Below are 23,617 nucleotides of genomic sequence, written 5' to 3'. Positions count from 1 at the left end.
TTCCTTCTTTTGTCCCTCCCGCGCAAGGTTGATTGTGGCTTCCTGCTATTGCTAACATCTGAGTTGCTGCATTGTCTCCTTCGGCTTCTGATCTCTTTCATCACCTGTGTAACTGATTCCTTGTATAAAATTCTTTTAAATATTTGAGGATGTTTCTCTTTTCCTGGTTGAACTCTGACTGATACAGGAGAGGATACATCTGAGAAATATTTAAGAGGCAGAACCATTGGAACTGTATGAAGATAACGCTTATTGCCTAACTCAAAGTTGTTCTCACTTTTTTGCACATTCTGAACTGAACTGGTGTTTATTGTCTTGGTTCTTCAGCCAGCTGTCTATATCCTGTTTCTGGGAAGCTATTTGCAGCATGGCAGATTGAGAGTGTTCAAACTCCTTATAACAATAAGAAAAGATAAAAAAACAATGGGATACTGAATGTGTGGACCAGGCAAGTCTCTGTTTGGGTCTCCCAGGCTTTTGTCTGACAGCTTCCACAAGCATGGAAGGAGAACCATGCTAGGGAAGGCCACATCTGATGCCCCAGATATCAGTACTTGATTTAGAACCAGCCACATGAAGACCCCACAAAGTTGTGAAGACATGATTTTTTTGGATGTAGTCAGGATAGGAACTAAGGATCCAGTGACCAATAAGGAAAAGGACAAGGAGAGGATGCTGAGATGTGGATATGCAGGTTACAGAGGATGGCATGGCATGAATGCAGAGCATGCCCAGCCTGGCCAAGAAAGAGACCTGGAAACAGATGCACAAATGCTCCGGCTGATGCTGAAGATGCCATGCTGTCTACATAGTAGAGGGAGGACATCAGAGAGGAGGCACCACTATCGTAGAGAACTTGCAAGTTTGCAACTAATAAAAGCTCAAGTTGGGGTTGGGAGGGATTGGCATTTTATTTTATTTTATTTTTTCATTATGTAAACTCATTTTAGAATACTTTAAGATTTTAAGAAAAGTTTCAAAGAGAGCACAGACAGTCCCTGCATAACCCTCACCCATTTTTCCCTATTACCAGCTTACATTACTATGGTACATTTGTCAATGAAACCAACATTGATACATTATAGCAAACTAAAGTCCACATTTTATTTGAATTTCACTAGTTTTTTTTTCCTAGTATCTCCCACCATGATACCAATGCATTACATTTAATATTTATTTTTGAGAGAGAGAGAGTGTGTGCATGTGAATGGGGGGAGGGGCAGAGAGAAATGGGGACAGAGGATCTGAAGCAGGGTCTATGCTGACAGCAGAGAGCCCAATGTGGGTCTCTAACTCACGAACCATGAGATCATTACCTTAGCTGAAGTCAGAGGCTTAACCAACGGAGCCACCCAGGTGCCCCATAGAGGCATTTTATTTTTATTTTCAATCTAGTTTCTCTCTTAAAGAGAAAAATATTTGTTCTCTTTTCTTTTATTAAAGGAGTACACAAAAAATTATATATATACATATATATATATATATATATATATATATATATACACACACACACACACACACACACACACGTTTCAAACTTTAATAAATATATCCAAGGAAGACCAGGGTCAATTCTCTTACTTAGGAGAGTGTATTTAGGCATGAAGCACAGGACTCAAACCACATGGGTTCAAATCCCAGTTGGCTCTTTTCTTTTTTTTAGGGAGAGAGAGAGAGAGAGAGAGAGAGATCATGAGCAGGGGAGAGGGGCAGAGAGAGAGACAGACACAGAGACAGAGACGGAGACAGAGAATATTAAGCAGGTTCCACACTCAGGGCAGAGCCTGATGCAGGGCTCGATCTCACGACCCTGGTGAGCTAAAATAAAGAGTCAGACATTCAACCCACTGAACCACCTAGGCACCACTCAGTCAGCTCTTTTCTCTTGTGCAGACTTGAAAAAGTTCTTCAGTGTTTAATAAGTTAGGGGTTAGCTTCGTAATCTATAAAATGGAAATAGTGATAGTACCCTACATCATGGGTAGCATATGGGAATTAAAATTAATAGTACATATAAATCACTTAGAATAGTAAGCAATGAGTTAATCTTAGTTGCTGGTACTGTTATTATTGCTATATGATTCCAAAGTGCCCTTCATATCTCTTTTCTTGACACACATTATACATTTAATTACATGTTTCATATTGGTCTTTACTTCTACACTGGAATATTCATGAGTTCAAGGACATTCCTGTCTAACTCAAAGTAGGTATAAAAGTATTGTGTTCAAAAAAAGTATTGTATTATCAAAGTATTGTAAAACAATAATCACTTGTTTTACATGCTGAATGAAGAGCCATCCACCAATCGTATGAAATGAAATGTAAAAGCTTGAAGGAAGAGAAAGTGAATGAGATGCAGTGAGACAGAAGATACATACATACATGCATAGGTCAAACTGAAGCAAAATAAACTTTGCTTCTAAGACATTGGTATAAGACGTTCTGTACCTACTTGCACTGAAGCTCAATTTCTCTTCACGTGCTATGTGATACTGAAAGGCATATGTTTTTCTGAGATTAACAATTAAAAATTCAGCAAGAGACACTGCTCTTTCAAGGCATTGGTAATGAAGAAAGGCAGAGGGAATTCTGGACGTAATACCTAGCTACAGCTTTCAGGTAACATTGGCACAGCTAGTGCACATGAGATGAACAAGCAATATATTCAAATGGTCGATATTCAATTGTCTTGCCAGGTGCCCTGAAAATCTGAGTGCTCCATGTATAAATGCACACTTGGGCTGCGGGAATCCCAGGCACAGATGTCTGTAAGGCCACATATATTTCTGCCATAAATACAGCTTTCAAATGTGCTCCAGTCTTATCCAGACCTCCAGACGAGGAAGTTGTTAAATGCAGTTTTTCCCTCCTTTCCTGTAAGTTGCCTTCGCCTTTGAAATATTGCTAAGCAGCTGTCCCAGAGGGTGGAGGTGGAATTAGCAGCTGCAGCATTTCTTCCAGCGTCATCTCTTTGGTATGTCGCTTCCTTTCACTCTCATGCTGGGGAAGATCCCACCCCTCCTTTGCATTCCTCCTGAGCAAGTTGTGTCAAGGCGAGGCAAGAGAGGAAGCGATTCCCATCCTCCAGGGTGCAATCAAAAAGGAAGATTTTAATTAGTTTCTCAGGATGTTCTCAGTTTCTGCACAGAGCAGCCCTTCCCTTCCTTGGCATCAGAGCACTTCCTGGATTCTTCAAGAAACACAGTTTTACTCCCTCAGGTGCAGACTCTGTGTACCGAAATGTAACAAGGAGTCATGAAGCCTGCCTTTGCTAGCCCTTACCGCAAGTGCAATCCTCTATTTATTTGTGTAATTAATTGATGAGTGACTGTCTCTCCCATGTTGCTGAGGATTCTGTGCAGGAACGGGTGTGTCTGATTTGGGTCTCCATGATATCCTGAGCACCGAGCAGTAGGTCTGGCACATAGTAGTCACCGCATAAATGGTTGCAAAATAGTGATGAGCGTGTGATTGAAGAAGCTTCTGCTCCAGCAAGCAAGATAGCACCTGAAGCATATGTGACCCTCAGAGGTTGCTTCTTCATGAGCTTCTTAGAGAGAGCAGTGTTGATGACAGTCTTTTCTATGCACCAGACAGTTTATTTTTGTGCATCATATCTGTTTTATCTATTAACTCAAATAATCCTCCTAACAACACTGTGAACTAGATTCTGTTATTTTCCCTATTTTACAGATTAGAAATATGAAACAGGGAGACAGAGCGTTAGTAAAATGTCTCAAGGTCACGCAGCAGCTCCTGGCAGAGCCTGGAATAGAACAAGTTCTATTGGCTCTAGGCTCAGTACACCAACTCACTATTCAGCCTCCTAGGAGGCTGTATAGTTAGTGCCTTTCACCCACCAACTACATGCAGCCTAAGTGATAATCATCCTAACTGGCCAAGAAAAAAACAAAAAAAGACTTTCGGTCTAGACAGATGTGGATAAATTTATAAACCATCTTTGATATTTAAGGGAGCCCCCAAAACAAACATACTCTTCAGATTTAACAAGTTCAAGGGCTGTGTACCATCACTGGCAAGAATAAATATGGTCAAAAAACACCTCTCGAATGCCTTAAAGTATATTCTTAGATATCTAGTCAATCAAAAGTCTGCCTTATTTTTTTTTCCTAAAATATCACTTGAGGATATTTATGTGAACATACAAATTAACTGTTCAACTCCACAACTTCATGGAATCCCACGTGGCCAAAGAATAGAGGTTAAATCTCATTAAATTAAGATTTCTTTAAGAAATGTGCCTACAGTACTGAAAGGCATACACTTCAATTCCAAATGGAGTTTTAGACACAAAGAAGTGGGCAGGAAAACAGATCTTTCTCCTCTAAATTCCCATTGCACACTGAGCCATTTTTCTTGTTCTTGACATTTAATGCATTGTATTCTTATGTCTGCACATTTGTCTTATCTCCCTGCAAAAACTGTAAACTCCTTAAAACAGGAACTGTGTCTTGCAGTAAAAGGCAGTGTGCTAGAAAGAGCAAGAATTTATTGGTAAGTGGAATTGCCACTTACTATTTATACAACCTTGAACAAGTTGCTTAACTTCTCTCATCCTTGATTTATTCATCTATAAAATGAGGATAATAAAGGTATGTAGTATGAGTAACTAAAATTTTAAAAGATTATTTGGGACTTTGTTTTCATACAGCACATTGAAACAGATATGCTTTACTCCAGAAACACATTAAAATTTTAGTAAATAAATAAAAATCTTCTTAAACCCGTAAGGGCAAAGAAAGCAAGGGAAGAGAGATAAGACAGAAAGACATGTACATATGGAAAGCAGTGGACTGAAGCAGTAAATGATTTGGCAGACCAGCAACATGGAAACCCTCCAGTGAATGAAGTCATGAAGAAGGTTCATTTGCATTTCAGAATCTCAGAAGGCTCAGGAGTTGGAGGCAGGAGGCACTTTGGAAGTGGGTGCTGGTGGGATGAAAGCAAGAACACCACTGAAAGTCTTTGTAAGGAATAACGAAGTCCTGGGATCCCTTCCCTTCCCCACAGGGCCAGGTTGTCTACATGGCTTAACTGTGAATAATGTTGATGTAAACAAAGCAATATGCAGGTGAATATTAATATGCCAAAAATTATAATTTAAATTCAATTATAAAAATAGAGAAAGAAGTGTGTGTTTGGGGTGAGAGGAGTTGTTTAAGGAAGCTAAATCATGGTCTCCCATTGTTCTGAGGGAGGATCTAAAATCAACAAGTTAAAAAGGGACAGTAGAGTACATTATGTAAAACAATGAAGGCAAATACCAGAAGAAACAGCTAAAAGGATTAAAAGTTATTTCCCCTAGGGGATGAGAAGTGAAGTTGGCTGGGTGAGACAGGGGCTAATATTCTGCATTCTAAGCCTTGAAAAATGATTTGACTTTTTTATCTATGTACATTTTCAATCATAAAAATATTTTTAAAAAATGAATGCTGGGCTACAGAAGGCAGTCAATAAATACCACTGCCGGCTCTCTTAATCCCTGTTCATTTTATTTATTTATGTTCATATTTATTACCCTGTAGATTCTCCTTAAATGTTTACCTAATGACTGAGCAAATGCACCATCAAGATTCACATACTGAATCACCAACAAAATCTTCAGAAGGGAAAAAAGGAAGGGACACATTTATTACCTCAGATTTTATAATGTAAGGAAGGAACTGTCACCTGGAACAAAGTTTTGAACAATGTATGATCAATCTTCTTGGCACTTTTTATGGGAGGGACAGAGTATCAATAGGAAATCAGGTACCTGTTCCAAAGGCATGACCTGACAAATAGGAGAATTATGTTTAACTTAAAAACTTCCTTAAAATAATGCAAGCTACCTAAAACATGACTAGTAAATTAATCTGACAGCCTCAACTCTTAAAATGACCTTTGCTGTCACCACTGTTCTATGGGCTCACATTTCCCTGCACCTCCTCCCCAACCACACAAGCATGGTGGTGATTGATTTCTCACTAGTAGCGACCAGAAAACATGATCCCTGAGTCCGGGTATATTTACTCTTGGGGAGCCTTGCACATATTAGCATATTCACACACATACTCAGGACTTACATGGCACAAATAAGCAACTATCACCTTTACTAGCCTATGTCACGTTTTGGTTGTATATGTACTCTTCTCTCCAGGAAGAGTCTCCTTCCTGGAGTTTTCCATCTTTGCATTTCACCCCTCCAGCATGTTTTCATCAGGATTAATGAGCAGAAAGAGATTAGGTAGGAAGAAAGAAACAGATCCACATGGGCGAGTTGTTTATTCCTCTTCTACTCTACTGTTCCATTTCTTTTGTGACTCCTGTCTGCCATGGCCACAACTTCTTCACTGAAGGACAGATCAATGAAAGTCAAAGTCTGGACTTCAACCAAGGAGAAATTTCACAGGTCCATCACTCGGCTTGCATGTTTGCTTGTTTGTTGAGATGCGTGAAGGAAGAATATCATGAGGGGACCGCCCAGATCATTTCTTCTCCAAAATAATTGCTTCTGAAAATCCAGATGACATGTACTTTGGAAGATTTTTTTTTGTTACATTTCCAGTAGCAACAATAAATTAAACTCTCTCTCCCAACAACCACACATACAGCTCAGCAGAGCTGGTTGGTGATTTATGATTAATAATGCCCTCAGAAATACAAAACCCAGTCAAACAACAAAGGTTCAGATTAAATCCAAGTGAAATCAACAGATTCCTGGCACCATAAATACCACCAACTGGAGGCTCCCATGGAATGCATGAAGGAGGGAATTCCAGAGACATTGAGTCAGTCTTGGAGCTAATGTGCCATTCTTGGCAATGGCAAGGGACACGGGAAAGTCCCAGGTGAAGAGTTCAAGTTTTGTCAAATCCATTTTGTTACTGAAAATTTCCAATGGTATAAGATTCCTGAGCATGAAATAATTAACTCATTATGACAACATTAGGAAACTAACACACCATGGAATATGGAATATGTATTTCCAACTAGGACCACCAGCAACTGCAGGAAACAGAAACTAACCACTACAGACATCCCAATGTTAATGCTGAAGCACTTCAAAGTAAAGTATAGGCAACATGACAATATACTATGTTGAAGTAGATACAGTAGCATCTACAAGAGTAGAATTGCCATATATAAGTTTTTAACAACTCTATTTTTGAACAGCTATACAAGGCAGCTAAAGGCTCACAAAAGACACAGATCACCTTCACACCCTTGAACCTGCAGATCCATCTGAGTTTTCTTAGACTTAGAAGACAGGGTGGTTTCTATCTCTTCTATTCCAAGAAGTTTTGGAGACTTTGTAGGGCATGGCTCATTCACAGGCATAGTTTGCTAATGGTCAACAGACATCATTTGTGCCAATATAAGAAACCAAATCCAATATATAAAACATCACCTATCTTTTGTTTAATGCTTATTTATTTGAGAGAGAGAGAGTGAGCAAGAGAATGCAAGCAGGAGAGGGGCAGAGAGAGAGGGAGAGAGAGAGAAACCCAAGCAGCCTGTGCAGCGGTCAGCATGGAGTCCAATGCTGGGTTCAGTCTCACAAACTGTGAGATTATGACCTGAGCCTAGATCAAGAGTCAGACGCTTAACCCACTGAGCCACCCAATTGCCCCAAAACATCACCTATCTCGATGAAAAGTTTTGTTTTTTGAGATGAAAATAAGAAAATTTGAAAAAAATCTTTTGTGATTTTTTTCTCTAATGCAGGAGCACCAAAAAAGGAAATAAAAGAAGATCATACAGTTTATTGTAATTTATTCAAATTACTTGTGTTTTTTCAGCACATGCATATTTTATTCAAATCCTTGTATTTTTGTGACTGTTGACTTTTTGGTGCTAAATCATCCTGAGTATAAATCTTAGTTCTGAAACTTCTGGTTTGTGTGACCTGGAGAAAGTCTTTGTTTGATATCTGCACAAACCATGATAATGTGCACCTCAGAAGCTTATAATGAGGATCCAATGAAACTAGATATGTCACATATGAATCCCATGAAGTGTACAATGCTAGATAAATATGTGCTTCTTCCCCCATTGACAAAGATCTTGCATTTTCTGTTAGACCTCATTTGCTCCAGTATGGAACCCACCATTTTCTGTTATGGGATCCAGGAATAAGTGATAGGCATAAAAGTTCACATGCTCATTCCAAGTTTGCCTACAGACTCCAGAGTGCTATGGATCAAGAAGAAGCAGACCCCTGCAGAGAGGAACGTCAGTGTGACTTTTGCTCCAGGCACTTTCTCGTGCAGATTGATAGTGGCTAGAAGAGCTTTCAGCTGGAATACATTTGGGACAAGCTGAGCTCCATCTCTCAAGTACACCCCTACACCACCACCACTGCAACAGCATCCCTAGACCTCCACTTTTAGGACCCAAACTAGAATTAGCTGAATGTGCTAAACATGAGGCACCACCATTCATATTAATGACCACAGCACTGTCTTGCCTCAGGGGAAAGCACATGAATTTGGGAACCTGAATGAGTGGGTCTGAATCCAGAAGCCACCTTTTACTACCTGGGTCATCTTGGGAAACTTAATTTTAAGTTCTTCAGCCTTAACTTCTCACTTGGAAAAATGGAGCTCTTGCTTCCCCTGTTGTTGATTTGCAGTGAAGATTAAATAAGATAATATGTATAAAGTCCTTTGCATAATGCCTGACTCAGAACTGGCTTCCAACAAACAATAGTCCCCCACGCCAACCTTCTATATATACTCCTCTATTCACTGTGCCTTCCCTCCTCTTTTACTCTCATGGAAATATTCTTCACTCAATGTCTGGCTTCACACAACTTCTTTCAACTTCTTTCTTTACCTTCATGCTCAGTGAACTCTTCCTATACCACTTCTCCTGCTCTTACTTCCAATGGTAACTAGAGATCCCAGGTTTTTGAGCCTTACCATGTGCCAAGAACTCCATAAATGCTCTCAGATTCTCACCGCAACCTTCCAACATAGGTCATACTTTCCTTAATTTACATAAAGGAAAATCACAGCTAGGAAAGATTAAATTCACCAAGCTAACAAGTGAGTGATTTGAATCTCATGTGTCTAACTACACAACTCCTACATTTCATCATCTGTAAATTTATTTCATCCATACCGCCTGTCATATTTTAGGCAGGCAATGTACCTATCAACTGACAATATGCATGAAGGCAGGCAGGTTTAATACCATGTTTACCCTATAGGAAATACCAAATACATGTTGGTTAATTATTACTAAAAAAAAAAAAACAAAACAGTTAATTGGTAATTCACTAACTGATGATGATTAAATAATTGTGAAGGTGCTTCTTATCTCAAAGACATTTTCAGGCAATAGAAAATCTTGAAAGAAGGAATGATTCTTTCTATTTCTTCAGGAAAGAGGATTTTTTTCTTTAGAGATAATGCACATTAGTGGGGGAGAGAAGCAAACAGAGATGGAGGGAAGAATCGTAAGCAGGCTTCATGCTCAACACAGAGCCCAACTCAGGGCTCAATCTCTCAACCCTGTGATCATTACCTGAGCTTAAATCAAGAGACAAATGCTAAACCAACTGAGCCACTCAGGTGCCCCAGGGAATATTTTTAAAAGGTTATGGATTGAGTCAGAATCTAGTCATTAAAAAAGAGAGAGAGAAAAAAAAGATGGTTTAAAAAAAATTAGGAAGGTGGGCACCTGGGCAGCTCAGTCAGTTAAGCCTCCATCTTCTGCTCTGGACATGATCTTGTGGTTTATCAGTTTGAGCCCCATGTCAGGCTCTACCCTGACAGTGCGGAGCCTGGTTTGGATTCTCTATCTCTCCCTCTCTCTCTGCCCCTACCCTGCTCATATACTCTCTCTCTCCCTCTCTCTCTCTCTCTCTTTCTCTCTCTCAAAAACAAATAAATAAGCATTTAAAAAAAAAATTAGGAACTCTAACAAGATCCATCCCAGAACTATAATAAGGCTCTTCCTCAGCATAATCTTCAATAATATTTTTAAAGGAGGTATGTTGATGTATCAACATGACAGTTGTTAAGGCTATAATGAAAAGATATTAAAAGGAGAAGGGTAAAAATAAGACCAGGAGCCATGTAGAGATGGTAATCAAGACGAAGCCCATTTTTATGTACTCGCTTATCTCCCTGACCAACAGTGAAGGCCCCATCCCATCCTCCTTCACTCCATGTTATAATCCACCTATACCATAGCCATGAGTTAGAGTAACACAAAAGTAATCCATTCATACTGATGAGAATCAGATTCCTTTAACCCTAGTTATAATGAAAGACTTCTTATTATCCATCGATTTCAGCCAGATTATTTCAATCTGATTTTGTTATATGTATCTTGAGAATTTGGCTTCATGTCCTAATTCTAGGAGGGATTGCTAAGTTTTCCCACCCACTTTTAAAGATCAAGTGGCCAACAGTGGAGGAAACCAAGATCTCTGCCTCAGATCTTACAGAGGAACACTGCTGGGTCAGTGCCTAGGACTCCTGCCATTTCAATTAAGAAAAGCCCAAAACAGTATCTATGCCCATGTGAGGAAGAAGCTGGTTACGCTGATAGAAATCTTACCAGTGATTTCCTGAGAATGGAAAAGTGAGATATAATGTGTCTGGCAGAGCTATTGATGCTGAGTGGTCATAGGCAGTTGTTATTGTTTTGTTTTGTTTCCCCGAAGGAGGAGGTGAACACATGTTTTGGCTTTACATCTGGCACCCAGCCTTCTCCAAGGAAGGACTTATGACTCTTGCCAGCAATAGACTTAGTTGCTTTCGACTGGATTTTATTAATCTGGATGGTCATGCATCCAAATCACAAACAGAAAGGCAGTTTTCCCCAAGCCAGAGCCAGGGGCAGAATAACCACACACTGACCCTCACTGTAATGTGTGATGATAGTCTGAAACAGCCTTGACCTGTGTCCAGTGGGAACAAGATGCAATTCTCTGTAACACGGTCACAATTGGACTTTCCCAGACTTCCCAAGTTCATAGATCCAATAACAGTGAAAACAATTCCTGCTCAGAACGACCATTAAAAACAAAATTTCTAAAACCTACCATGACCTAACTACCATTATTTCATAAAATAAGGATATTTAACAGCAAAACAAGTAGGACAATCATAGTCTCAGAATAAAGGAGTCTTCTAAATTAATTTAGCATTATGTTTTTAAAAAGTATTCTGATTGTTCTTGTGAAACTATTAACCAAGGAAAATGTAAAAAAAAAAAAAAAAAAAAACAGAGTGTTTCCCATATTCTGAAAAATCCTTAAACATGATCAATTGATCCTAGAGGGGCACATATCATCAATTACACACATTTTATACATGTAAGAGTTTCGCTATGAAAAACATGAAACTGTAAGTTTGGGTTAATGGAATCCTGAAAATAACTTAACAAAATCCTGGAGACAGATTTGTAGCTGAGACCAGAGATGAGTCTCAGCCCTCCCATTGTGCCATCCTGATGCCACCAAACACACTGCTCACTTCTGCCCCTAAATTCTCCCATGGGGTCATGATTATCCTCTTGGCATTTAATCCCACATCTCTGATAATGACGGCTCATGGCACTAACTGGCTACATTACATTCCATACATACTTTCTAGATGAATAGAATATCTTCCACATTCAAGGGCAAGAAAGTCCCTGGCAAAGCGCAGGGCTGAAACATAAATACAGTAGCCTGTGTAATAAGAATACCAGTATCAAATATCTACATGAGCAGGAAGATTACACGAAAATTTGAATTGTGTAGACACATAAAGTCCAATTTAAAAAAATTACTGAGGCATCTCAAAAGAAAATTTCCAGGCATCACATCTTTTCTTAAGCCACCTTTTCTACCATGTTTCCACTTAAGAAGGCTTAGTCCTTCTTCTTTTCAAGTCTACCTCTCTTCTCAAAAGTCTTTCCACCTATCCCAAACTTTGAAGATTTTTCCCACCTATGAGTTCCTGGAGTGTTTGCTATCTCTTTTCTCCCTCAAAGCAAAAATTTAAGCTTATTATAGACTCAATGATGGGTAAATAACAGACCTTTTTCGATCCTACCTTCCTCTATGCACACTAAGCAAGATATATCCACCCCACCTTCTACATACAACGGAGTCCTATGGATCCCTCAAAGTAAGATCAAAAGAGTTGCTTCCTCCTCATTTATACCTGCCTGGACTCTCTTCCCTCCTACCCTAATGAATTAGTTCCTTCTCCAAGCCTCCATGTGAACTTTTTCCATTGAGCAAAAAGAGCACTTATGTTACTGTGAAATTGTTGAGATTAAAAGTCAAATGGCCCACTAATACTGTTGGACATTGCCTTCAGTTTCTCAATCCAATCCACAATGACAAATTAAACCTTCTCCTCTCCCTTCAATCTTCTAAAACAGTCTTGATCCTCTAGGTTTTTAGCTTATAAACTTGCCTCTTAAACAGAAGATAGGGATTACCTGATGTGAATTCCCAAACACCAATTACTTCTCTAATATTACCTATATCAAATAACCCACACTGAACCCCCACTATCCTCCTCTTTTTTTGTTAAAGGATATTCCTCTTCTATTACCTAAGATTAACCTCTTTGGATCCACCATTTTTTATCTTCTCATGAGCTATAAATATTTGCTATCCCTTTTTTCCCTTTGTGTAATCAAACTCTCAACTGGATTCTATCAGTTCGTTGTTGCTGTGGTCTGAATGTCCAAGTGCCCCACAAAATTCCTATGGTGAAATCCTAATGCCAAATGTGATGGGATGAAGATGTGGGGCCTTTGAGAGGTACTTAGGTCAGAGGATGGCATGGACTAAGACATCTATTAAATATACACAAATCTCTCCCATTTCAAAAACAGAAATATGAAAAAAAATGTATCCTCACTCAACCCTTCATTCCTCCATTTCTACCCCAGCTCCTGCAGCATCCGCCTTATACCTTTTATAGCTAAATTGCTGCAGGGCTGTCTATAACTGCTGTCACCATTTCCACATCCCTATAAACTCAATCTGCCATGGAGTAGCCTCTCCATTCCTCCTTCCCATCACCTTCTACCATGAGTCATGGGTTGTAAAATTTAGCCAGTAAAACTACATAGCGTGCTCAAATAAATTTGAATTTCAGGAAACAAATAATTTTAGCAGATTTTTAGATGAGGCATACTTATACAAAAAAAAGTATTTGTTGTCTATCTGAAATTCAAACTAGTTCTGGTATTATATCCAGCAACCCTATCTCTCCCACATAGTACAATCCAACCTGGATATCTTCTGGTCCTTTGATTTTGGATTCTTTTTCATTGCCACAGACTTTTATAAATGCTGGGTATTTTCATTTCCTAAGGTTGCTGTAATGAAGACCCACCAACTAGGTGGCTTAAAACTATAGAAATACATTGTCTCATAATTCTGGATATTAGAAGTCTAAAGTCAAGGTGCTGTCAGGGCTATGCTATTCCTAGTTCCTTCCTTCTGGCAGCACCAGATGACCCTTGGCTGGTAGCAGGATGACTTCACTCTCTGGGTCAGTTTTCATGGAGCCATCTTCTCTTTCTGTGACTTTTACTCTTTTTATAAGGACACCAGTCATATTGGGTTAAGGACCCAATCTACTCCACTATGGCCTCAATTTAATTAATTACATTGGCAATGACCATATTTCCAAGTTAAGATTACATTCTGAAGGAATGGGGGCTGGGACTTCAACACATCTTTTGGGGAGACACAAGTCAACCCTAACACTAGTTCTTGTGGTAGGAATACACAGTTTTCTCTTATTTCCCTATGCACTCCTACTTACTTCTACACACATTTTAGATTTCAGATGAACAATTCTCTGGCTTTCTTGAGTACTATCCTCCAGTTTTCGAACTTTAAAAGGACCATATGCTTCTCTTCATTGAACTTTTAGATTCTGTGTGATGAGTCCACATGTGCTACCTTGATACTGTGATGAATGTCTGTGAACTCCATTGGACTGCACTCCATGAAGGCAAAAACAATTCCTGTTTGGTTCATTAGTACCACCTTAGCTGTAAGCCTTACACTTAGTAGTGTTTAATGAAGACTTGTCCTATGAAGGAATAAATCAATCATGATTTTGATGAATTATTTTACAGCACAAATGGCTTAAGGACAAAACAGAATCTTTATAAAGATCTTTACAAAGCCTAGAAGAGGCCTAATAGAAAATGTGTGTTCAGTAACAAATTTCCGAGTAAAGTGGTTGTTTTCATTCCTACTCTTTTGTTGTTTTTATCCTGAAAAGAAATCAGGAAGACAATTACCAGGCAAAACAGAGATATGTAGTTGTTTATTAAATATATAAAATACTTAATTCATTTTTTCTATTTGAGTTTCTTTTTTTGACAGAGGTATAACTAACATAACATTATATTAGTTTCAAATGTACAACAGAATGATTCAATTTTTGTATATACTGCAAAATTTATATATGTTGCAAAATGAGTTCCTTAGATCCAGATTTGTCACCAAAAGACCATGTCTCACCTGTGTTTGAATAACAAGAGTAAAAGTGGATTCACTTTTGAACACATATAGGAAAAGTTATCCCCAACAAGTTAGTTTAAACATGTTTACTGAGCTTTATACTATTCTTCAATACTAAAATAGACTTTAAATATTTTTAATGTAGTCTGATTCTTTAATATGCTCCAGAGCAGTTGATTTCAAATATGTTTAATAGATACTTGCTAGCTTCCTACTATTTGTGATAACATGCTATTGCATGTTTAATAATTTGATAGGTGAGTAGAGAATCCCACTTTTTTTCCTTTTGTAAACCCTTTGCTCTTACACTACTACCACACTCCCAACACTTCTGACACCAGATGTGTGCATTTTCCCCACACCAAGCAATTCTGTGACATCAGCTGGGTATCATACAATTTAATTCAATTCTAACACTATCTACCTAGAAATAGCATTTGATCCCACAGATTAAGAGCTCAGTCCCAGAACACAGCTCCCCACTTCAGATGCCAATCACACTTAATAGGTCCCAGGTTGCCCACAACTTCTGTCCAATTAGGCTATAAAATAGAGGCTACCATGACCTCCTCCTCAGATTTGGTTAATTTCCTGGAGTGGCTCACAGAACTTGAAGAAACTCTTACTTATGTTTACCAGTTTATTAACGGATATGATAAAGGAAACAGATAAAGAGTGAGATGAAGAGATACATAGCATAAGGTCTGGGAGGGTTTCGAGTATGGGGGCTTCTGTTCCAGTGGAGAAGGGACATGTCAGTCTGCCAGTATATGGATATGTTCACTAACTCACAATCTTCCTGAACTCCATACTATTGGGATTTTATGGAGGCTTCCTTAATTTCATTTCCAACTCTTCTACACTCTGTGCAGAAGCTGGAAGTGAGGGGAAAAGTTGAAAATTGCAAGGTTCTAATCATGGCTTGGTCTTTCTGATGACCAGTCTGCATCCAACAGCCCATCCAGCATCACCTGGTTAGAACAAAAGATTATCCTAGTACTCTTATCATTTAGGAATTTACAAGGGTTTTAGGAGCTCTCTGTTAGGGACAAGGTCAAAGATCACATGTTAAAACAAGAGATGCTCCTTATTCTTAGGAATTTACAAGAGCTTTAGAAGATTTATGTCAGGAACTGGAGAGCAGACACCAATACATATATTTTCTGTTATCTCACAATGAGGAAGCAAATCTTTCAGGTAGGCCTTCTTATGTAAGTATCTAATTTTCCAAAGGAATTAGAATACTCATTTTATCCCCTTATAAGAATTTCATTGATGAGTCAGTTTCCTTCAAATAGCCTCACTTGAAGAACACCCTAGGATTTGCTTTGTTTTATGAATCTTCAAATTATATCCATGTTTTAAGACAAATTTCATTGTTTTATCCATTTTTCTCCTATAGTTTGTTAATAACTAATCTAGCTTGTTTGATTCATCTACATTTTCAATAAATTCCAGTAGTAGTACAAATTGTTTTCAGATGGACATAGTAAGTTACTTCAATCCATTTCCCCTTTGTTTATAAACAAAGTGTTTCAACTGTAGAGGTATTTAAAAGCTTTTTATTAAATCACAGAAGCAAAAATTATCTCACCTTCACCAAAGTAAAGGGGAGAAAAGAAACATTTACAATAAGAGATATTTTAAAATCTGACTTCTATTCAGAAAGCCTCTGGGTAAAGGCTGCGGTGGTGATGGGTGCTCTCAGGTGGGTATTCTTGGTAGTCGGCATGGTCCCTCAAGGAGAGCCCAAGCCCCATAAATAGTTGTTAAAAAAATGTGTAAATCAAAGTACAAATAGAAGCAAATATTAGACTTTCTAGAATTAGAGCTTCTAAGAAGATAAAACCTTTTTTTTTAATTTTTTTTTAACGTTGATTTATTTTTGAGACAGAGAGAGACAGAGCACGAATGGGGGAGGGGCAGAGAGAGAGGGAGACACAGAATCAGAAGCAGGCTCCAGGCTCTGAGCCATCAGCCCAGAGCCCGACGCGGGGATCGAACTCACGGACTGTGAGATGGTGACCTGAGCTGAAGTCGGACGCTTAACTGAGCCACCCAGGCGCCCCAAGAAGATAAAACCTTAAGTAGACAAACCGGCAGTGCTATTTGATAAGATCTTCTAAGCAAAGATGTTCTTTCCAAATATTGCTCTATTCATTCTTATTTTTTAATGAAAATAGGAAGTTATTGGGTTAGAGAATAAAAGAGGGTATGACTAACCTCAAGGATGCAGAGATGATCCTGAAGAGGTTTAAGACAAGGTTAGGTTGTACACTTCCTTTCTCACATAATGTAACATGAAAAGGCAAATGGATACAGAGCTGAAGTTGGCATTCAGCTCTGGCCTGGATGGAGAAAAAGAGCAACAAGTATCCTCATATCCATTTGCCAAAGCATGGTAAACTCAGGGAGGTCCAGGATACTAATCTTGTTCAATGTTTTGTCACCAGCACAATATAATGGCTTCAAATTAAATTCAAATAGCATGGGCATTAATTATTCAGGAACAGCACACCAAGCTTTGAATGAAGCTAGATCCTCTTCAGACTGTTGAAGAAGACTAGATAAACACCTACAGCTACTCATATAGAGCCACCAGTTCTCAGTTCTCCTCAGAGAGAACCCTGGGGAGGGCCTAGTGTGTCTTCTCTGAATGCTGATTATCTGAATAAATGCATAAATGTGGGCTCTTGCATAAAGCACCTGAAGGTGAAATGTGTTTAAACACCAGGCAGAGGTGTTTTCTCTAACATAGGACTAAGAAACTTGATACAGGTATGGATTTGCTCTCTTGTGTGCATGCAGACAGGTGACAAGAAGGCTAAGTAGTTATTTGAGAGCTTCTTCTGGAATACAATTCACTAAGTTCTCAGGAGAAGATGGGTTGGAACATATGCTTTGCTATTAACTCTTTAATTTTATTGGAAATACCGATCATTACATACTGTGTTGTGTTAAAGTAATTATTGAGAAGCAACACGTAGATTAGGTCATCTACTTTATGAGTCACAGGGTAAAGAGGACAGGGAAGGATCCAAGAGAGACTGGAGAGGCATTCTAGGTGCAGCCAAGTAGGGAGTATGCAGACAAATAGAACTGTCATCTTGTGTCTACCACTTCCTGGCTGAATGACCTATAGCAAACTATTCAGCTCTTGGAAGTTGTCTTACTCCATTGGTCAAATGGACATAAAAATATCTACTGTAAAGACTACTGATGTGGGATAAATGAGATAAATAATGACTATTATTTGGTACATAGGGCAAGGGTCTACTCAGGTAAAAAGAAATACAGTTGATGAAGCAAGTAAGTATGGGGTGGTTGGACAAAATATCTCTATCAGCTCCAGACAGTAGAAATAGTTATAAAATGACCCATTGCAGCAGACTCACCAGCAACTGGTTTCCAACTTCTAAAAACTATACTTTGTTATGCATTCATGAATTATGCTAAAAGCAAGCCATACCCAACTGGCAACTGTGGAGAAAAAGGATTGGTCAGAAAATGCTTTCATATGAATGCCCTTATATTTTCCCAAGTGTTTTGTCACTAATAGCAAGTAGTTCTGGATATTTTTTGTTTGTGCTTACATTTAATAGTGTTGAACTAATACCAAATGGAGGGGAAGATTTGGTAGGAGTGCTTCTCCTCATACTCTGTCTCTCCAATGTACACCACCCCCTCAAAGACACAGTGTCATGGATGTATACACACAGACATTCACAGCTACCTATAAGACTATCTTAACCCAACACATAATCTCATTTAAATTATTAGGAGCTATGAGGGATTTCAAATAACTTCCATAAGATTACCAGCCATACTCAATTTTTAAAAAATTAAAAATCATTTTTTTTCAATGTTTAGGAAAAATTTTTGGAATCCAGCTATGCTTCTGTTCCTATTTGACATTTACACATAGAAAATGAATCGTAGATATCACATGATTTACTTGATTCAAATTTGGTAAATTTTTGTAGCTATTAGGACAGTCAACATGAGAATGCTCTGCTCAAAACTGGATATTTACCAATTTATTTTAATAAAATAATAGATCTGTAACTATAGTCTATAGCTGGGTAGCATTTGGATGATTATAAAGAGGAAAAAAAATCCTGCATCTCCTCTATGATCTAAGACAGTGAAAATATGTCAGGGAAACAAACAAGACAGAGTACTTTCCTTATATAGAGAGTAGAGACAATGGAATGAGGCAGAGATGATAATGACTGAGTGAGCAATGCTATGGACAGAATGACTCTCAAGCGAATCATGCCAACCAGGTAGCAGCCCACTGAATGGAGAGCACCACCTTGAACCACAAAGCTTTCATATTTGCATGGTAAGAAAGAATCAAGATGTGATGATAGAACTTGGAAAGACTAGGACACAGGTAAACAAAGAAGTACAAGAGTTTAGTCAAATGCCATGTACTGTATCTGACTCATGACTTTATAAATGTCTGAGGAAAGTCCCGTCCCTGCATTTGACTGCTTCTCTTGACACTAAGAGAAGAGCATATTTGTGAACATTCAGGAGAAAATATTGTTTTATTGATTCCTACTCTGTCTTCTCCCAGTTACATAATGATATTTATCCTTGCAACGATTATGCCCCCAAACACTGTACATCCTGCCTTTCCTAGTTCATAGCTCCACACAGTTTCTCTGTAATGCTATAAGGGGCAATGTATTCCACTTACCTCAGTTGTTACGTGGAAAAGATCAGTGTTCACAGTGAACATAGGAAAGATTGGCAACTGGAAATGATCTTATAGAACCAAGCAGGAGCTTTGAGCCAATATCAACATGTTAGGAGGATTAAATGAGATAATGTCTATGAAAGTGCTTGTAAACTGTACAACACTTTTTGAAGATACAGTAGGTGAAATCTAAAAGATGCAAATTCATGCATCCACAGGACAATAAATCCATTGTGTGAGTGTCAAATGAGAGAAACCTGGTTAGAGAACATTTTGATAGAAACCAGGAGTCTGACTTGGCTGCTGGAAAGTCTTACATCATCTGCAATTTACAGGTAAGTAGATCACATCTGTCTATAGTGTTTATTTCTGGAAGTCACATTTTAATGGCATATGGATAAACTGGACCCTGCCCCTGCCACAGAACAGAGTATTCAATTAATGAGAGGTTACAAACTTTGTCATTTGAGCAATAAATATTTCTTCCCAAATGTTTGGAAAGAACAGTTAGAGTGAAATATGAGAAAAACAAAAGGGGGGGAAGAAGATATATAGAGGCAGATTTCAGCTCAACATAAAGAAAAACATTCTCATCATGAGAACTCTCTCGAACTATGTAATGGGCTGCCCCTTTCCTTGTTTTTATTTATTTATTTTTAATCACTACACTGAGAAGCCTATAATGAGGTTTTCAGAGAAGCCTCTAAGTGGCTACTATGTCATAAAAGGAACCTTCTCCACAGAGCTCCTATGGTCTGTGGCACATGTCAATGGCCATGGCTGATTGGAACAGGGAAGGATATCTAACCCAAAGGCCCCAACCAGTGAGGTGACTGAGCCTGATATACTATTCTAACGGGGCCCTCTATTTAGGATAATGGTTAATAAAGCCCATCAGATCCTATCTCTTTGAAAGTATGATGTTTATAGGTAAAAAAAAAAAAAAGCATCTGCTAGGTGGTAGTAAGAGGAGTCAAAGCAGAGACATGAGAGCAAGAGAAGAGGAAGAAAAAAATCGAGGGAAAAGCTGAAGCCATAGGGGCCTAGGTAGAGGTGAAAAGTCAGGATCAATGACCCAGAGCAGGCATTGAACAACTGTTGGTTTAATCTTTTAGGTTAGTGGATGTTACAGCAGGGCTGTGTCAGGACTAATATTTGATTGATGAGGAGGCATGGCTATGATGTTGGCTCTACCAACCATGGTTCAGCTGAGAAGACCTTCCTTTCCTCCCTGCTTTCCTGTGTGTTCTTATTTTCAGTTCCCAGTCACAGAGGTGACATGAGAATGTTTCAGGGTAACCTTGCAAGTCAGGAAGCCTGACACTATTACAATATTACGATATAAACAAAGAAAAAGAAAAGAAATAAAAATCATCAAAAACCGAACCTAAATTAAAAAAAAAAAACTGCTAGTATTTGCCATATGCATCCTTGGGTCTTTATATACATGTGTTGCTTCATGCAACACTCACACAAATGCAAACACACACAAACACATGTACAAAGGGGTCATATAATACATACAGTCTGGAATGTGAATTTTTTTTTTACTCAAGCTAATATGATAATCTTTATTTTGAGAAGTATCTTTTAAAATAATTGTAGGGTATTTCCTTATATTATTGTATCACAATCTGTTCTTTCTTATTTGAATATAGGTGACCCCCAATGTTATGTTAGTTTCAGGCATAAAACTTAGTCACTTGACAAATTTATATATTATGCTATGCTCACCACAAGTTAGCTACGACTTGTCCTGTTACATCATTATTATAATATCATTGACTGTGGTCCTTATGTTGTGCCTTTTATTTCTATGTATCACAATTTATTTTTAAATCCATTTTTTCAACGTTTAAGTTGTTTCTAATTTTTCTTATTATAAGAAGCTTTGTGCTGAATATTCATAAAGGTCAACTCTGTAAACTCATTGACAATTTTTTAAGATACTATCAAAAGATATGAGTATGTTTAAGACATTCATGATTCAGACTGCCAAAATGAGTTTAAAAAATTTTATCAGGGCACCTGGGTGGCTCAGTCAGTTAAGCATTGGACTTTGGCTCAGGTCATGATCTCATTGTTCATGGGTTCAAGCCCTGTGTCAGGCTCTGTACTTACAGCTCAGAGCCTGGAGCCTGCTTTGGATTCTGTGTCTCCCTCTCTCTCTGCCCCTCTCCCACTTGCGTTCTGTCTCTCTCTCAAAAATAAATTTAAAGAACATTTAAAACATTAAAAAAAAATTTATCAATTTCCATTTCCAATTGTGGGTGTTCTTTGAACTAGAGTATCCATTACTTAAAGAAGAAAAAGAAGAAGAAGAAGAAGAAGAAGAAGAAGAAGAAGAAGAGAAGGAGGAGGAGGAGGAGGAGGAGGGAGGAGAAATAAGAGGAGAAGGAGGAAGAGAAGAAGACAACAATTAAAGTGATGATCACTTTTAGAAAATTTTAGAAAAACTATAGAATTTTTCTCAATTTGCATAGTTGATATAATTAATATCCACACACCAAATATTTTACCACAAAATATCATACAGCTAAAAATATGATTTGAAATGTAATCAATGACTCTTAATGTTGATATTTTTTTTTCAGCAATATTCTTGGAAGTAATGAGCTTCAGTGTTGATATTCTAGAGTTTTCTTATCATTTCTTAAGATTTCAACACTATAAATATCTGAGAGTAGAATTCAGGTTAGATTGCCTTGTATCTAAAGGTACCGAAGAGTTTCACAGGCACAATTCTATTATTAAATAATCATTATAATAGATGTCTCAGCTCAGATTTTGATTGACCTAAATACATTGTTAACAATAATTATGAATAGTAATGAAGATTATATCCAAGATCATGCATGTACCACAATACGTAATCAATAAGCACATGCTGAATAGAAAAATGGATGATTACATTAGTGTTATTACTTGAGATGTGGAACGTGTGTACATGTAATGATTATATTTTTGCAAGTAAAAAAAATTCTGTAGTGTATAAAATGAAATGAAATGAAATGTATTTGTCTTTGATTACATTCCACAAAAAGCTAAGGTGGTGGTTTAACTATCTGAGCAAATTTGAAAGACACTAATTTAACTACTAATAGGCGAATAAGACTTGTCAGTTCCTTTAAGAGATAATGAATGTTTTAGATTTGAAAGCAGAAAGCAACAAACCAGCTCTTTTGGAAGAATAAATGTACACAGATATAAAGGTTGTAGGCTCAAGGAAATAAAATTCAAAAGAGATCTTTTCCTTATGCAGTAGCTCTGATATTGATGAATGCATACAGTAAGAAATGCACACTCTTGTTATTTTCTAAAATCAAATTAATTTCTTTATTTCTGGATTTACTCTTCTTCCTGAAACATTCAAAGAAACAAGACAAAATGTTTGAAACAATGGTTTTCAAGACACTGGATACCAGGCAGCATAGGTTAGTGATCCCTGAGACACGGGAAACAAGCAAGATGAGCCCAGCTCAATATCTTGAGTGAATTTCCAGGCTATGGTACAGTTATGACCCTGGGATCTCTTGTGTAAATCGATATTGCTGAAAGTCCAGAGAGACCAAGATGGCTAGAATCACAGAACACAGTATCAGAGAGGAGATAGCTGTATGCAGAACACTGGAGATCTATAAAAAGCTCCACTTAGGTATTCGGTGGAGTAATGATGGTGCATCAACTCTGGAAAAACAATCATCCAAAAGGATTAAAAGGAATAGTATTTGATACTTACATAACATTGAGGAAAGTGGCTTCTCCACAAGTATAGTTAAGAGTATTTACAAGGGTCTTGCCTCTGTAGTGTAGGATAATTAGCCCTAGATTCAATGCTGCCTCATTCATACCTAACAAGACCAAAAACTGAACTAAAATAAAAATTTCCAAGTAACTTAACTGTCTGTCAGAACAAAGCTTGAGGTATCTAAAAGTACAAAAAGATATAACACTTAAATAGATTAAACTCACAATATGTAACACCCAATTAAAGATTAACAGGAATGAAAGAAGAAATAAGATGACCAATGATGGAGGGGGGCGGATTTTAAATGATCCAAACCAACCTAAAATTGACACAGATGATAGAATTATTGGACAAAAAACATTAAAACAGTAATTATAGCTTATTTTTTATATTCAAACAGTTAAGTAAGGATATGGAAAATACAGAGTCCCAAACTTCTACAGATGAATACTATAATGCCTTAAAGAAAAATCCATTGGATAGGATTAATAGCAGATTAATCATTACAGAAGAAAAAAATAGTAAACTTGAAGACAATACAACCTATCCAATTTGAAAAACACATAGAAGAAAATTTATGAATTGAAAACCTCGGGGCACCTAGGTGGCTCAGTCGGTTAAGCATCTGACTTCAGCTCAGGTCATGATCTCACAGTCT

At 37.9% G+C, this 23,617-nt stretch overlaps 2 long non-coding RNA genes across 2 annotated transcripts in view; both read right to left on the bottom strand.

Moving 5' to 3' along the window:
• LOC125935652 (uncharacterized) overlaps nucleotides 1-23,223 on the bottom strand; it is a 34,520-nt gene extending 11,297 nt beyond the window's left edge. The window contains exon 1 of the long non-coding RNA XR_007461736.1: nucleotides 22,951-23,223. This is a non-coding gene — a long non-coding RNA (uncharacterized LOC125935652). The remainder of the gene's footprint in view (nucleotides 1-22,950) is intronic.
• Nucleotides 14,126-17,175, bottom strand: LOC125935654 (uncharacterized). The gene is made up of 2 exons (XR_007461737.1): nucleotides 16,730-17,175; nucleotides 14,126-14,256 (listed from the first exon to the last, which is right to left on the bottom strand). It is a non-coding gene; the product is annotated as an uncharacterized LOC125935654 (long non-coding RNA).
• Nucleotides 23,224-23,617: the final 394 nt, after the last annotated feature.

The sequence above is a fragment of the Panthera uncia genome (assembly GCF_023721935.1).
Source record: "Panthera uncia isolate 11264 chromosome A1 unlocalized genomic scaffold, Puncia_PCG_1.0 HiC_scaffold_17, whole genome shotgun sequence".
Lineage (NCBI taxonomy): Eukaryota > Metazoa > Chordata > Mammalia > Carnivora > Felidae > Panthera > Panthera uncia.
This window is presented reverse-complemented; position numbering and strand designations above follow the sequence as displayed.